The 15,780-nt window shown below is 44.3% G+C and overlaps 1 protein-coding gene across 6 annotated transcripts in view; it reads left to right on the top strand.

Moving 5' to 3' along the window:
• Window positions 1–15,780, top strand: part of ETS1 (ETS proto-oncogene 1, transcription factor) — a 175,923-nt gene that overhangs the window by 112,980 nt on the left and 47,163 nt on the right. The window contains exon 1 of one of the 6 annotated variants that reach the window (XM_046685279.1): window positions 5,240–5,412. The exons of the other annotated variants lie outside the window; for them this stretch is intronic. The gene's annotated coding sequence lies outside the window, so the exon portion shown is untranslated. Of the gene's footprint in view, window positions 1–5,239; window positions 5,413–15,780 lie in introns of those variants that run through there. 6 annotated transcript variants of the gene reach the window in all.

The following is a 15,780-nucleotide window of genomic DNA, read 5'->3' as shown; positions in this document are numbered from 1 at the left end:
TAATTCAATATTAAATATTAGAGACTAGTATATGGTGCTGTTATTTCGGTTATTGATAAAAGAAAACCCTGGACAAGTAATTTTCCCATCTATAAAATGGGGACAGTAAGGCCCAATGCTACAGTCACTATCCATTAGAATAAGCACCTTTACAGTACCTGTCTTTTTCAAAAAAGGTTCACTAGCCACTGATCAGGTTTTGTAAGTAACCTTCAATACAACAAAATTTCATTGGGTCAAAGAAATTGGGCAGCCTTTCACTGTTCATTTTGAGATTTGATTTCTGGCACGATCTTGGGGAAAATAAAGAGAGAAACTTGAAAATATGTATAGAATATAATAACTAAGTTTTAGTTAATTTTTTTCTGGATGTTTAGTAGCATATATGTGAATATTATACCCATATCTCAGAGAGTGAAATAGAGGCACAGAGAGGGTAAGTCACTTACCTAAGAATATCTCGAGAGCCAGCGGCTGAAGTAAAATTATTCTGTGTTTCTTACTTCTCAGTATACGTTGCCTTGAGTAATACTGCAAGTTAACCTTTGAAAAGCACAGCAAAGAAACTTCAGTTGAGACAAACTTGCAGGTGCAAGGATGGAAAGAACACTGGCCAGCACTGCCTGCTTTTGACAATGGAAGGAGAAGACACTTGCTAAGTGGGGATTTGCTTTGCCTATCAGCCATATAGGACGTGTGTTTAAAGTTTAACTTCTCACAGCATGGCTTTATGTCCACAGCTGTGACTTAAATATTTGTCAGAATGATTCTGTGGGTTGTTCAGTTTCTTATGTGTGGAGACAACTAGTTTGGGATCTTATCTGGTTTAAATCATTAAACCAGCTCCCCCCACCCCCTCCAACCCCTCCCAACATTTGAGAGCCAAAGAGAGGCAGTAGGGAGGTGTGCATCAAAACAGGGATCCTGGGTGATTTGACTGTCTTATGGCTGGGACCAGATCAGGAACCTTTGTTCCCTTTTATTCGAGATTGAGACCTCACAAGGTTTTTGATAGCTGTAAGAACCAAATTAACATATACTTCGAAATAACACTGGAATTGAATTTTCCTTATAAGTGTAAAATTGGGTATACCATTTTGATTGCAATGTGCGATTGCAAACTTCTCAGATCTTAAATGGGCTAAAACAAACAAAGCCACTGAGTGTCCATGGAGTTCCTTGCTGGTGTGGAGCTTGCTGAGAAGGGGTGGAGGCTGGGTGCCAAAGCAAATACATCCCCAAGCCGCTTAATTTTTCCTCTTCTTCCCCACGCCACCTTCTTGGTGAGGTGAGCACAATGCCCAGAGAGCGGGAGTTCTAACTCTGGATGTTTGCTCTTGTACCAGAATAAAAGGATCCTCCCCGCTCCGACCCCAGCAGAGGATGTCCATCGTCGGAGACCTGTGCTGTCTTTACGGATAGGAAGCAGCTTTGTCCTTCTCCCAGTCCCTTTGCTCAGTCTTTGTATCTTCATCAGTGTAGACAAGAAAGAAGGGCAGAGCTACCCAGGCTATTAGGATCGCTCAGACCCCCTTGTGCTTTCAGACCCCCGTGGACCACACTCCATTAGTGACTAAAGAGCTCAGTGGTTCAGAGTAAGGACTCTGGAGCCGGCCTGTCTGGGTTTGAATCCCAGCTCTGCTACTTGCTAGCTGTGTGACTTTGGACAAACTACTTAATCTCTCTGTGCTCTAGCTCCTGCATCTCTAAAATGACTGTAATAATCATTCTACCTCGTAGGGTTGATATGAGAATTAAATCTGTTAATGTGTGCAAAATCTTAAAACAGTGCTGACCCATAATAAATTGTATTTAACAGTTAACTAGAAAACAAGTCAACAAAAAGTGACCCTGACCAGTGTAGAATTTACAGGGGCCCTTGAAATGTTTGATAGGAGGTACTGTTGTCTTATGCACCTCCCGTCATCTCTTATTTGAGAGGGAAAGAAGAGTAAAGTGAGAGAATGTTTTCACCTGCTTAGCTGAGACCTCATGCCGGCGGAGCTCTGTTCTGTGCTCCAGGCAGCAAACACAGTGAGCCCGGTGACTTGCAGAGTGTCCGAGTAGCTCCAGGTTCAGACTGTCAGAGTTAAAGGCATAGGGATCAGTCATGTACTTTGGGTGATGGAGATTGTCAGTGCTACCTCAGAGCCAGAAGGACACCAAGACTAGGGGCAAGGAGGACATTTGCCGGGTTGATGAAAAAGTAGAGTTTTTCAATTATACAGAGTTGAGAAATGTATCATGTCCAGTTATTATAAAGAATCGCACATTTTATTTATTTATTTGGTTGGCAGAGCTTGCATTCCTGGCATTTTTGGTTAGTTTGTATTGCTGTTTTTTTGTCTGTGTAACTTTTTTCTTTCTTAAAGAGACCAGACCACCCTGTAGGAGGATCACCTCCCTCCAAGAGACAAACCAGCCCGTGGTCAACCTCCCAGAGCCCAGTTTGCTTTGGGCTCCATCAAAATCTCGGCAAAACCCGGAGCTGGTTAGTGTAGGCCAGGATTTTTCAGGAAAGCGAGGCTCCCTATTTCAAAGAGCACAGAGAGCTCTACAATGGCTACAGTGGCTGTGCAATTAAAGATCTCTCTCTGGTTTGCAGAGTGGATAAGCCATGGCTGTGGTGGCATTCCGTGAGCTTGCACCGAAGGTAGATCCTTGCCGTTCGCAAATTATGGGGATATTTCTGAAACATGCATTGAGTGTGCACTATGTGCCAGGCCCTTTCACATAAAATAGCACTTCCACTTCACACTGACTCTGGGGTGTGGAGAGGTATTATTTTATCCATTTTTCAGATGAGGAAAATGGTATTCAGAGAGATGCATGATTTCCCAAGGCCACACGGTTAGAAACTTACACACTGATGAGCTGTTGCGGGCATTTTATCCCTAAAATAGAAGCACCATGTTATTCACAGAAACTCTGGACGTTAAGAGAGGGGCGTATGAGAAGGCAGGGATGGTCGGTGCTTTGGGGGTTGAGGAGGTGCGGGGGCTCCCTGCCATCCTGCAGGACTCCTCTGAGCTTGGGGAAAGGGCCTGTTCCATGGGCTGTCTCCATGTGTGGCAGCCCAGATGTGTTGCTTTAGGAAGATGCTTGGAGGTACGAGCAGCGCTTGCCTCAGATCACCTGGCAGAGCACCAGGGTTCTTGGTTTTTCAACGTCTTCCAGATGTACTTCCTTCTCTCACAGGTGGGGAGGTGATTATGTGACCACTTCCAAGGTCACCTCCTTCCCGGAGCCTCCTATTGTGCTTGGTTTAGCTCTTTCGTTGCAGGCACTGCTCTCCATATAATCTCACTCACAATCTGGGTGACAAGAGACACAGATCAGCAACTGGTTCATTTTCTTAATACAGTTGTAGTTTAATTTTCCTGCAAAGAAGCCATAGGTACCTACATTTGCTGTCTACATAGCAGATAAGTTTTGTTATTATTTTTTTGTCTAAAATTCAGTGTTTTCAAGTGCGTTTCATGGGTCAGGGCGCATTGTTTGTAGTTATTCTGGCACAAAGAGGGAAGGCAAGTCCTGGAGTACGACCTGTGCACCTGCCAGCCCTCCACGGCCCATGGCTCATAGAGAAACAAACAGGCACTCTGGCTACTTGTCTATGGGTAAGGTATTGGCTCCTCTATCACTGCCTTATGGGGGGCGTTTTCTCCAAATAATTGATATCCTTGGGCTCACACAGTCATCACAGACAGGAATTTGTATATTAGCAACGTGGTCTCCGTGTTTTTTTCTGGCTGTTCCAGAATGAAATGTTGGCTCCATTTCCCTGCTTAGATGGAATCTCTGATGGGATTTGCCTCCATGTTCACAGAATTCTAGGTCTACCCTTTGCTTACAGCTGTTAAACTCTTCTTAACTCGGGGTTAGGAATGTCAAGGCAATTCCCAAATCTATCATTTTTACTTGTCATGTGTCCATAGCTACTTTTTGCTTTTTTCAGTTGGTTGAAGATATCTTTTTTTCAAAACATCAGTAGATGTTTTTCAAATTGCGTAAACAGGCTATTTCTACTTGGCTACTTTTCCAAAGCCCCGGATCTATCTGTGTTACCTTTTTCTTTTAATTGTGCAGTTTGTAGTCTCCACTGCAGATACAGAAAGAAACTGGTCTGTAGTGTAGGCTGCAATGGATCCAGTTTCACTGGCAGGGAGCCATGCTTACAGACACACTCAAAACATTGCTGTTCAAGCCATAAATATTTATTGATTATTTGGCCAACTTCATCATATTTACCAGGTGCTTTCCAGTTTCTGGTGCTTGAGTCCTAGCCTGTCACTGGACACTCGAAATGTGGCTTTTTTTTTTTTTATCATCCCATCAGTTTTTTTCAGTTGTCCTTTTCTGTAGCATTTAGGTCTGTCTCTGAGAATTGTAAAATAATGACCCAGATGGTGCTTTAAGATCCAAAGGAGCATTGGAAAGTTTTAAGCTGTTCGATCTGAGTTCTTGATGGTGTATAGACAGGGAGATCACATAATTTACCGTCCCATAGGTGACACTTTTGAGAGTGCACTGTTAATAATTACACCAGAATGATAGACGTAAACTGGGACTCTGCCAGCAAACGAGGGTCACCCTACTTTGACACTGGATTTGGGCGATAATATGCTTTATAATATCTATTCTCAATGTCTAACCTTAGGGTTTAGAGCGTCCAAAGTAAGCTAACAGGACCAGATTAAGAGTTTGAAACAATTCAAGCTCTGTGTGGTTTCCCCCAACCATAAGTTATATTTTTAAATGTGTTTCTGACACATAATGTAATATTTCTCAGTCCCTGAGAAACTAAAAATCAACCTCAAACAAGTTCACTTCAAGCATTTGAAACTTCTCGGTAGCTTTGGATTGGGTGGTTGTGCTAAGCTGTTGATTTTTGCTCTGCAAAGTTCTGGGGAGGAACTGTAAACTTTCTGCGTGTATTGTGTGTGTGAGAAAATGAACTTTGGAGGAGGGGGAAAATGTCATCATTGCACAAGTGAAGACAATTAAAATTTTTTGTTTTGTTTTAATGTTTATCCAAAATGAAAAGTTTTACTGTTGGGATCAAAAGGGGCAAAAAAAAAAAAAAAAACCGAGAGATTTTTTTTTTTTTGTACCATTAAAGTGGGTAAAAGCAAAAACAAAAGTAAAAAGCCAGCCCTCAGTTCTTTAGGAGGGGACGAAGGGAATGGTGGAGATTCAATTGCAGCATCCATTTTGGCTAAAAAAGAAGAGAAAGAACGAATAATGATGACGGGAAAAGAGTCAGAAAGTGTGAAAGAACTAAGGAAAGAACAAAAGGAAATAATGAAAAAAAGGAATGAAGGAATTTAAGTGACATTCATAGACTTTTGGAAGAATCCTCCTGGGGACCAAGCATTGCACTTGGGTCGGATTCCAGTCTCAGGTGTCCAGGTGGGTAATTTTGGGTCTGCCGTCTCCATTCTTTGTCTGTGTAATCGTTTCTGAATACTTTAGGTCCCTCCTGGGTGTGTAGCTGGACAGGATGACTCTCAGATGAAATACTCCCTGTGCTCCAGGTGCTCCCATGGGGAAGAGTGCAGGAGGACTATTGTTTGAATTTATGGAAATGTATGTGGATCCAGGATTATTTATAGTTTCTCTGCCTTTCGGGCCCTTTCTTCCAACAGTTCTAGGCTAAAATAATTTCATGGGTCAGCTTCCAGGAGGACATGGGTATTTCAGAAGCATTTGCAGGAGGCGAAAGAACAGGGAAAGGATTATTTAAGATATAGAGAAGAGCATGGGAAGGATGCTGACAGTTTGGAGTGAAAGAAAGGCTTACATAAATAGGAAGAAAAATACGTGGATTGTGGAAAGGGAAGAGAGAAGGAAGTGTGAGGCCAGGACCTACACGAGAGCATTCTGAATCTCAGGATGAATTTTGCCTCTGAAAGCAGGGAGATTTTAAGGACAGAGCAGTGTTATTGAATAGGCTTATGAGAGAGGTGAGGTTTTTTTTTTGGCTAGCGTTACTTTACCTCCCACGCATACTCTTAGTTGTTAAAACCTCTGTATCAGTTTATCAGAATAAGCGTTAAACCTCAGAGAAGATGACAAAATCAATCAGGTACATATTTTCAAAGTACAAATGGAAAATCAAGCATCTAAGTCAGGCAAGGGACCCTGAACCTGGTGAGTCTTTGTGGACTCCTGGTTTTGGAGTATTTAGGAACTCCTACTATGTGCTGCGTATTGTATCTGCTCTCACTGAGTGACATTTCTGTGCAATTACAGTTTTGTGCCACGGTAATTCATTACTTATTATTCGTGTCAAAATCAGAGTGTGTTATTGAGTCTGATTTTAAAATACTCTTTGGTAGTATCCATCACTGGAAGTTTTCAGTGGAAGAGTTTCCATGTGATGACTTCGAGTACTTCTCGTATTTATACGGTCTTCCTATCTATTTGATATTCCTTGCCTAAGATTTAAGTCAATTCTGCACATCATGCATAGGTGGTCTTATGTCATTGAGATACTAATTAAATGCATGGAATGCAGTGAGGATTCATGCATGATAGGGGCAGACATCAGCGTAGTAGGAATAAGTATTGTGTATAAAATAGGGTGTACACTCTGGGGGGCTCATCACTGGGTGGAGAGTCAGGTGGCCTGGATTCTGGCCATGGCTTTGCAACTGTTTGTCTACGTGACCTTGGACAAGTCATTTCGTTTTTCTGGACCTCATGTTCTTCATTGGTCAAATAAATTAACTAGAGCAGATGACCTATAAGGTTTCTCTTAACACTGACATTTTAGGACTCTACGTAACATTTGAAATAATAAGCCTTGGAGAGAGCATAGAATGTCATTCAAGAAGTAGGAAAAATGGGGATGTTTTTCTTCTGATCCCCAAATTCTGTTAATCACAATTCAATCATTGGGGGAATTTTGGATACATTCGTGAAGGTTAACTTTCAAGGAGAGAGATGTTAGAAATTGTTACCGGCCTTCCTTACAGTTGGAGCAACTGGGTACATTGTCTCAGGGGTGACACTGGACCAGGAGTCACACCTTCCTCTTGGTCTCCCTCCATGAAACAGCTTCCTTTTTCCATAAGCCTTTGCTACAGTTGCAGCGGAAGGCAGCTCCAGTGCGGGGTCTGGTCTGGAGGAAGGAGATGTAACTTAGGGGTCCGGTAGGTGAAGCAGCCAGCCCCAGCTGCATCCTCAGGGCTGAGCATGTGGTCTGAGCCGGGAGCTCACTTCATCTCAGCTGCCCCTTCTCAGTGCACTGCTCTGTGCATAAACAGTCCCCTCCTGCAGCAGGAATGCATTCTGCTGAAAGCCACCTCAGAGCCTCTTCCTGACATCCCCAGAGTCAAGGCCCCTGCCTCCTGTTTGTGCAGAGGGAAGGGCCCAGGCACGCTTGCTCCTGGCTGCTCACGGAATGGCGTCTGCGTGGCAACCAGCTGACCCTTCCACAGGCGCAGGCTGCCTGGCAGAGTTGGGGGGCAGACAAGATACCTCCTGCTCTGGTTTCCTCAGCAGTTCAAAAAGCTACAAGTGTGTGTTGGGGTGTGGTAAGCACAGGCGCTTGCTTTCAAAGGCTGCTTGCGCAGCAGCGCAGGAGCATGGCCTGCACACAGTTGTTATCTGAAAATCATCTTCTTGATGTTATTTCTACATTTTGAGAAAGATCTGTCACAGTTACTCTTTTCTTCCAGAAGCAGAGACCTACGATCAGCCTGCCAGTTTTGGGGAAAAACAAAAAAAAACTGCCATTGATAATAGGGTAGAGTCTGTCTACGGGGACTTATGTAGGCATTTCTCATTGCCATTCGTTTTAACTTTTTATTTTGTTTTCTTTCTCTTCTATTAGTTGTTGTGTGCTAACTTATTAATGTGCTGAGAACCTCATTCTTTTACCCTAATCCCTAATAGCTGAGTATTATTCTCACTTCACAAATGAAGAAACTGAGAGGTTAAACAACTTGCCCAAGGTCACCCGGCTGATAGGGGGAGTCTAGATTCCAACCTAGCTCGAGCTAACTCTCAAGTTCTGTCTGTTGCCTTCAGAATTCTCGGAATTATTTGGATGTTTGTTGAATTTGGGGAAATGCTAGGGTTGGTTTGTGCGTGTCGTTTACCAGTTCACTTAATACTTGGTGATAATCTGGTAGCATTTTACAGTTGGCAGTGTAACTTCACCACACTGAGCCCCAAGGTAATGCTTAGAGTTATGGACATTTGGCACATGGGGAAGCTGCTGAGCAGCGATGCTAAATTTTTTTCCTAAGGGTACATGGTAAGTAAGTGAAGCTAGACTTCTCCAAAGAACCGGTGTTCATTCAGCCATGCACATTTTAAATATTTCTTTGATTTGATGAGTACACGGTGTGCTCACTTTAATAGTAATGATCATAAACATTGGTTTGTGATCAGAAGTGCACACAGGCACCCTCTTCTCTTTTGGTAGAGATAGATTCCACCACATATTTTATATGTGGATGGCGGGTCACGCCCAGCAGGCTAAGTATTGAGCGCTGAGTGGGTTGTACAGATAACTATGACATAGGATCTGGGGAATTTGCACAGCTTTCCGTGATGCCAAGCCACTGGCCAAACTTTAAGTAGGGTGGCAAGTTAGTTCCTTCTCAAGAAGTAAAAAAACGTGAGTTGCCCCACAGGCTACTAGACACATATGCAATTTCCTTCTGGGGTAGATTGATGTTGGACTGTGAGAAATATGTTTCTTTTTTAAATCTAAAGAGTTCTGAAGAGAATTCTTGTCCAACCTGTCTTTTCCTATGTTGAAATATATGGCATATTGCTTTGGTCTTCTGTGCCTCAGATTACCCCTTTTAGCAAATGAGATTCATTTTAATGACTAGCAGAAACTTCAGGTAGTTTCCTGAAGGAACACTTCAGGAAAAAAAATAAAACAAACCCCAAAAACCTTTGAATCTCATACTACATGTTATGGGAAAGAATTGTGCCAAAGAGGCGTCCAGGAGTTAATGACTCTTAGATGCGTGATATTTTTCCCCGGCTAGTTTCCATTTGGGGCAGGGGCGTTTGCTCTGGCACCAGGTATATACACTTGGAGTTTGGCAAAGTTATTTTAGATTATCCTCCTAATACAATGTGTTGCTCCTTAGCCATAAAAATAAGTTCGCTTTCCACTTGTTTTGGTCATTCTGGAAGCCAGAGCATTCCAAGGCCAATGACAGGTTGTTACACTGAGAAATCTCTCCTTGGCACGTTGCTGTTTCCTTGGGAGTGAGTGTAATCCTAAGTAGCCCGCAGTGCCCTTAGGGGCCTCTGGTTTATTGGGGAAGAGTAGGTGGGAATGGAAAGTAGAGGGTGGCACCCCGTTGCAGCAAACATGGAGATAATAGTTTTAAGTTTGACGTTTTGAATCTGGCCACTAACTTTACTGCTTGCCAGGCAGATTTAGTCTTGTAAAGCAAATCTTAGTGGGGCTGCAAGGTGTGTCTTCTACTCAAGCCAGGGTTCAGGCCTGCGGCTTGGTGCCCTCCGCTTGTGAATAGTTTTGGTCAGGCCTAAGGAGTCCTTGGTCTTACCTTTTCCTGGCTTGAACATTTTCTATGCTGACAACTGGGTAGGTCCACCCATGGGTAGTCATCCTTTTACCTTCTGCCTGGTGTGAGACTCCGGATACTTGAGTCTGTTTTTACTCTGAGCTGCCAGATTATAGCCACCTCTCTACATCACCTCTGTGTTCTTCTGGAAGAAGGGTGCTTCTAGTGAGTGGACTGCCTTTCATTGGGAGAGAGTGGCAGAGTTAATGGCTTCACGATTAGAATGTCCTCTGGAGTCATTGGTGATGCAAGGAGTGTGATTAAATTAGGGGCGGTATGATACAGAGTGGCCATACTGAATACTTATGAGTTCTCTAACAGTGAGTCGTGCCTGTGCGCGCGTGCAGGAAATGCTTCCTTGGTTTCACATAAGATCAAGAGTTCAGTCTTACACCTTCCTCACCTCCTGATGGAAGCCAAACGTTCTTCAAAACTGCTAGGTGCCTGTTTTTGGTCTCTATCCATATCCATGCTCCAGTTTGGAGGAGTGAGGGACGTGAAGCTCATATTTATAGACTACCCACTGTGGGCTCCTCAATGCACTTTACACAGGTAATCGCATTCTTCAAACAATTCCATGAGGTTGGTATTTTGTCTCATTTTGAAGATAAGAAATTGAGTCTCAGAAAGGCTGCAATAATTTCCCCAAGCCTGTAGAGCTTTCAAGTCAAATTTGAACTTAGATCTTCTGATTACAAAGTCCTACCAACTATTTCAAATCTGTTTGTAGAGAAATTTTGCTAACGTTCGCATCACAGGCTTTGATTCTTGGAACATCCTTCTGTGCGGTGTGCTCTTTTAGGCTTCTTGTTATTATCAGTGTAAGGAAGAAAACATTCAGTTTGTCTATAAATATCTACCATTGGGATGTGTTATAGAGAGGAAGCCAAAAAAAAAGTTCACATCATTTCCACTGTGCATTTTCAAATTCAAAATGGACAAATGAAAAGTGGCTAACTAAATTTACCAAACTTGCATACAGCACTGGTGCCTTGACCCCCATTTTCCAGATTGGGAAATCGAGGAATGAAGTCAGAGCTCCACCCGTGCTTGAGAATTCTCTAGGGAGGGGATATTCAGAGGCACAAGTCTGGGCCTTGAGGCCACTTGATGCAACAGGAATGTTTGTAGAAAAATAAATACACAGATGGAATGAATCAATGTGTACGTGTGGACCTGGAGTTAACCTCTGACTCAATTGGAGATTTTTTTTGTTGTAATAAAGTGTCTTTTTATTTCTGGATTTCTGAAGGCCTCTCTTAGGGGAGCTTCGTGGCTTCTCCATGCCCTCGCTCATACCCTCTGTGATGGATGGGCTAATGGGAGACATTTGAAATTCCAGTCTGGCTGCAGTGTCTCCAAAGGGTTTTGGGTGCTGGATGAACAAAACAGAGACTTTCTTTTTTAAATGAGATTGGGCCCTGGCGACTTGCTGCTTGCTGGGTTCCTGGGGTGTGATCAGTTGGTGCTACTCACAGGCATGCTGCAGACAGCGAGCAGAGAGCGAAGATGAGTCTAGTCTCCAGTGGCCCCCAACGGCCTTGCTGTGTAAGAAGAGAATATTCTCAGTGTTTTTATGGGTAAACCAATTCCAAGGAATTGATATTGGAACTTTCAAAAGCTGGTGCGAGACACACATTAGGCTCCTCCTACACAAACCAGTCACAAGTTTATTTGTGAATCTTCTCGAATCCTGTTCTAGTGGAGCCTGAATGCAATTCACCTTTTTTAGTAATTGGTATTTGATTCTTCTGTTGGTCAGGTGGATATGTTTATGCCACAAGTTTCTTACTGTAATCTTAAGATAGAGATGGATTCATTTCCCTCTGTGGTAGAGGAGACCTCGAAGTCACAGAGAAGGGATTTCTATTTAGGTTGCTTCATAGAAAGTAATCTTTGTCCCCGAATCGCACAGCCTCTGCTTCATTATGTTTGTAATAATGATGTCCCTCCCTGCAGGTACCCTGGTGTCCTGGAAGGAGCAGGATTTGGAGATGAGACAGCCCTGGCTTTGAATTCAGGCTTTCTGCTTGCTAATTTGTCCTTAGGCAAAGTGTTTAATTTCCCTAAGCCTTCCCTTTCTAGTCCTTACAATGGAGAAAATAATACAGAGCTTTCAGGGCTATTGTAAGGATTTGAGATAATTCCTGTAAAATACTTTTCCGCTGCCACAGGGTCTCAATCAATGGTATTTGATCATTTTCTCCTAGGCCACCAGTTTCTGTACAAGTGTTCTTTGCTGACAGAGCTGTTATTACTTCAGTGGTTGTTAAAACTGTGGTTACTCTTAACCTGGTTACAGAAAATTTTCCACTTGACACCCCCATAACCAAGTGGGCCAGAGCAGTCCCTGTGGCCAGTTACAATATTTTCTTCCTCTCACGCATACTTACCCAACTTGAGTTAAGGCTTTGGTTGCGTTTCCAACTCTGAGGCATTATTTTCAGGCATTGCCCCTTGCCACTCAACAAGGCCGCTTCTCGGAGTTGCTGTTATCAGGATGTAGAATTACTGTAATTGCTGAAGTACTCTCCTCTTTGCCCTGGAATCCTTTCTTTTCTGGGAGTGACCCAGGCATTGAGGTTTACTCCCTGTTAAGAGAGCAAGCCAGGAGTAGAACTTACATTCTCCCAGCTGTCACTTCCTTAGCCAGGCTGCCTTCCCCATAAACGTGCTGTGAAGGTCCACGTCTGTGAATCCATCTGGCGTCCTCCTGAAGAGAACAAGCCTCCAAAATGGAAAAGCCCGCTGTCCTTTCTTTCTTCTCCACACCCCATCCCTTCTGTCCCCCAGCAAATGCCGATTAGACCTTCCCAGTTCTAGCAGACTTTCCCTAAAGTACTTTGTGACTGAAGACGTTTGTAGGATGCCAGTTGCCAATTGCAATGGTTGATTTACAGCCAGAATCTGGCACCTAGAAAAGGGGATCCTGTGTCTTTAAACAGCTGTGCGCCAGTGTGTGTAAATGTGCTTGCTAATCCAGTGACTAATTCAGTATATTATAAAGCAGCAATGAGCAGGCTGCCAAGGCAGGGCTGCATCCCAACTGGAGTGGTGTGTAAGGCTCAGAGAATTATGTCTTGAATTCTGCCACACCACCCGGCTCTGGAATGGACTTGAAATTTCATCTATCATTTCCCTGAACCAGAGTCAGCACTTGCCTTCTCCTGGTTCCCATCCTGCTCTCCGCCTGCCCCCTCTCTTTCCTCCACTCTCCCTCCCTCCGTTCCTTGGGTCAGTTTATTTACTCATCTGAGGGTGGAGCTGTGCTCAGTCTGAGTCAGGGCTGGGGCACCAATCAGAACTGCTCTGGGGCATTCCAGGGGACAAAACTCATGATCCCTCTTGGAAAAGAATTTTCCAGAAGATCTCTTTTGGTCACAGTATTGTGACTGCACCATTCTGCGTTCATGTCCAGTGAGCCTGGCCTGGAGTTTGCCTGAAGCCCTGGCCCTGTTCTACCTGCCCTTCCTTTGTCTCCCCCGAGGAGTTGGGAGAGAAACCTGCAGAAACAGCTGGATCTCCGTGGAAACTTCTTTCCCGTGAAAGCCTTACACATAGAATATAAAATTGTAAATGTCGCTTTAAATGAGTGCTTGGGCAGTGTCTTCTGGGGACATCTTTGGGTTAGGGGAATTGGAGTATTCTGCTTGTCTCCTGAAGTCTGTGGCCCTCCCTCTCAGTCCCCACGTAAGTGGTTCCAGAAGTTGTAGACACCAGGTGTCTGCCTCTGGACATAGATCTTACCCAGCTTCTCCCACGGACTCCCAGTGAGCGGAGCCTATCTGCCATCTCACAAGGCTTGCAGAGGTCCCCCCCTCTCCCGGTCTTCCGTCTCACTAATGCCATCCATCTGTCATTAGAGTTGTCCTTGACACCTTGACCCCTTCCTCTCCCTCCCTACACTTGAGACGTCAGCAGGCTCTTTCCTCCCCCTTCTCCAGTGCTTCTGGAACCCAGCCACATCACTCAGTCTCCATTGCAAAACCTTTTGTCTTAGTCATCATCATAGCGCTCATCACGAGTTGTGTGTGTGTAGCTCTTGTTTGTGTGCTTATGTGGGCTTTGTTGTCTCCACTAGAAGGGAAACTCCAAGTGAAGGGGTCCCCTCTCCCAGTCATCAAGGTATTCCCATTGCTCGGCCCATAGCAGGTGGTTCACTAGCTCTTTTTAAAAAAAACAATTTATTGTTTTTTGTATTGCAATATGATTCACAGAACATGATATTTACCATTTTAAAGTGTACGTTCAGTGGTTTTTAGTACATTCACAGAATTGTGCCACCATCACTGATATCTATTTCCAGTACGTTTTCATCACCCCCAAATGAAACCCTATATCCATTGTAGCAGTTAGGAGCTCTTTTTGGATAAAGGAATGCTGATCAGGCTGTCCAGCAGGGGACGTGAGGAAGTGGACCCATGTTCCCTGACGAGAGCCCCCTCCCATTCTCCCCTGATGCTCCAAGCACATACCTGGGGAAGCTGCCTGCATCTCCCCCGTCTCTAAGGACTTTTTCAACCCCTGCGCCCTCACCAGTGAGGCTCCAGCTTTCTGGTGGCTCCCTTGGTTGGGCTCCACTGTGTAGTGAGCTAGTGCACGTCTGTGCAGAGATAATGAGCGCTTTCACCAGCTGCATGCAGACCGTTCAGTCCGGGAGCTTGGGGCTGTGGTGGCTGCAATTTCCTAATGGCTTCCTGATGAGGCAGAGACATTTATTAGCAGCGGATGAGGGCTGCAAGTCTCAGTCTCTCCCTTTCCCACCTGACGCAGGCAGATGGAGAGTGGCTTCTGCTCCCTCCCTCTTTTGCATTGATCACTTTTTCTCTGCTCTCCACCCATTGGCCTATCTCGCCCATTGATCTGGAAATTGGGTCTGACTGGCGACTTCTAAGCCTCTTGGGTTTGCCACTGGGAGGGGCATCTGATGCTGTCTACTCTGGGCCAGTGTGGGCGAGACTCTGGGGCAGCAGTGGGATTGTCAGAATGCCCAAGTCTGGGTGTTTGGGGCCATTAGGAGAGGCCCATTTTGAAGCGAGAGAAAAAAGCCTGTGGAGGCTCAAAGAGATCACAACTAAGTATATCTTTCCTTGAACCCTTAGTTCTTTGCGCTCTAAATGCATTTGCATTTACAAGTGGAGCTGCTTGTACTGCTTCAGGACATGGCCTTTGTGAGTTAGACATATGGCCTCACTAATTGGATGCATCAGGTTCAGTTTATAGGCTGATGCCCCAGATTTTATGTTCTAGCTTTGTTAGAGGGGTTCGTGTATCCCCTCCACCCTATCACTGTGTCTCCATTACCCTATTGGAATACCAGCAGGACTGGAATGGTGGTGGTGCAGAACCTTTGAATGACACGGTGTGATCTGTTTTCCAGTCAATGCTTTTTAATAAAGGTCAGTAGATCCCTGAAATTTACTGCTCACCTCACTCTTTCTGGATCCAAAGGAAGAGCCCCCTCTAATTTTAGAGCTGTTATACATAGTGGTATCATGCCGTTGACACTGGGTATTGAAGATTGCTTGCTTTATAATCCCAGTATTCAACTGGAATCTCTGATTGAAGGAAACTCTTCTACTGTAGAGCGTGATCATTATTGAAAACTCATAACCTGGAGTCGCAACAGGTAGCATCATGGGTCTGTAAAATCCCACATCATGTTTATCAGATCTTTGGATGGGTTGTTGTTCTGTGGTTCTTAGGAACTTGGGGAGAAGTAGCATTTGTCCAGAATGATGAACCAGGGCTTGATAGAATCAAAGATATGAGGGAGAGCATCTCCCTCCCAATCCACTGCTATAAGTAAACAGTAATGGTGTAGAAAAAAAATACTGGACAGGGAGTCAAGAGTCTAGAATTAGTAACCCTGTGACCAAGGGCAAGTTGATGTCACCTCCCTGAGCTTCATTTTCGCCATCAGTAAAAGAAAGGGTTTGAGCTAGATGACGTCTGAAGTCCCTTCTAATTCTGTGTTCCCGGAATAGTGCAGGACCCCTGCCCGGTGACAGTGCTCAGCTCCTCCCCCTCTCTACCGCAGCTTACTTTTCATTCATCTTATAATTATGTCGAGTTGCCAGGAAGGAGAACATCCCTCCAAGGAGTTGTTAAACTTTTATAGCAAATTCTGTAAATTCCTCTTTCCTGCTTTTTAGCCCTGGATAAGGCTTTATGCATCATATAGCCATAGTGAGGGCAGCCTATAGGAGAGGGACGA

This window comes from Equus quagga, chromosome 14 (genome assembly GCF_021613505.1).
Source record: "Equus quagga isolate Etosha38 chromosome 14, UCLA_HA_Equagga_1.0, whole genome shotgun sequence".
NCBI lineage: Eukaryota > Metazoa > Chordata > Mammalia > Perissodactyla > Equidae > Equus > Equus quagga.
This window is presented reverse-complemented; position numbering and strand designations above follow the sequence as displayed.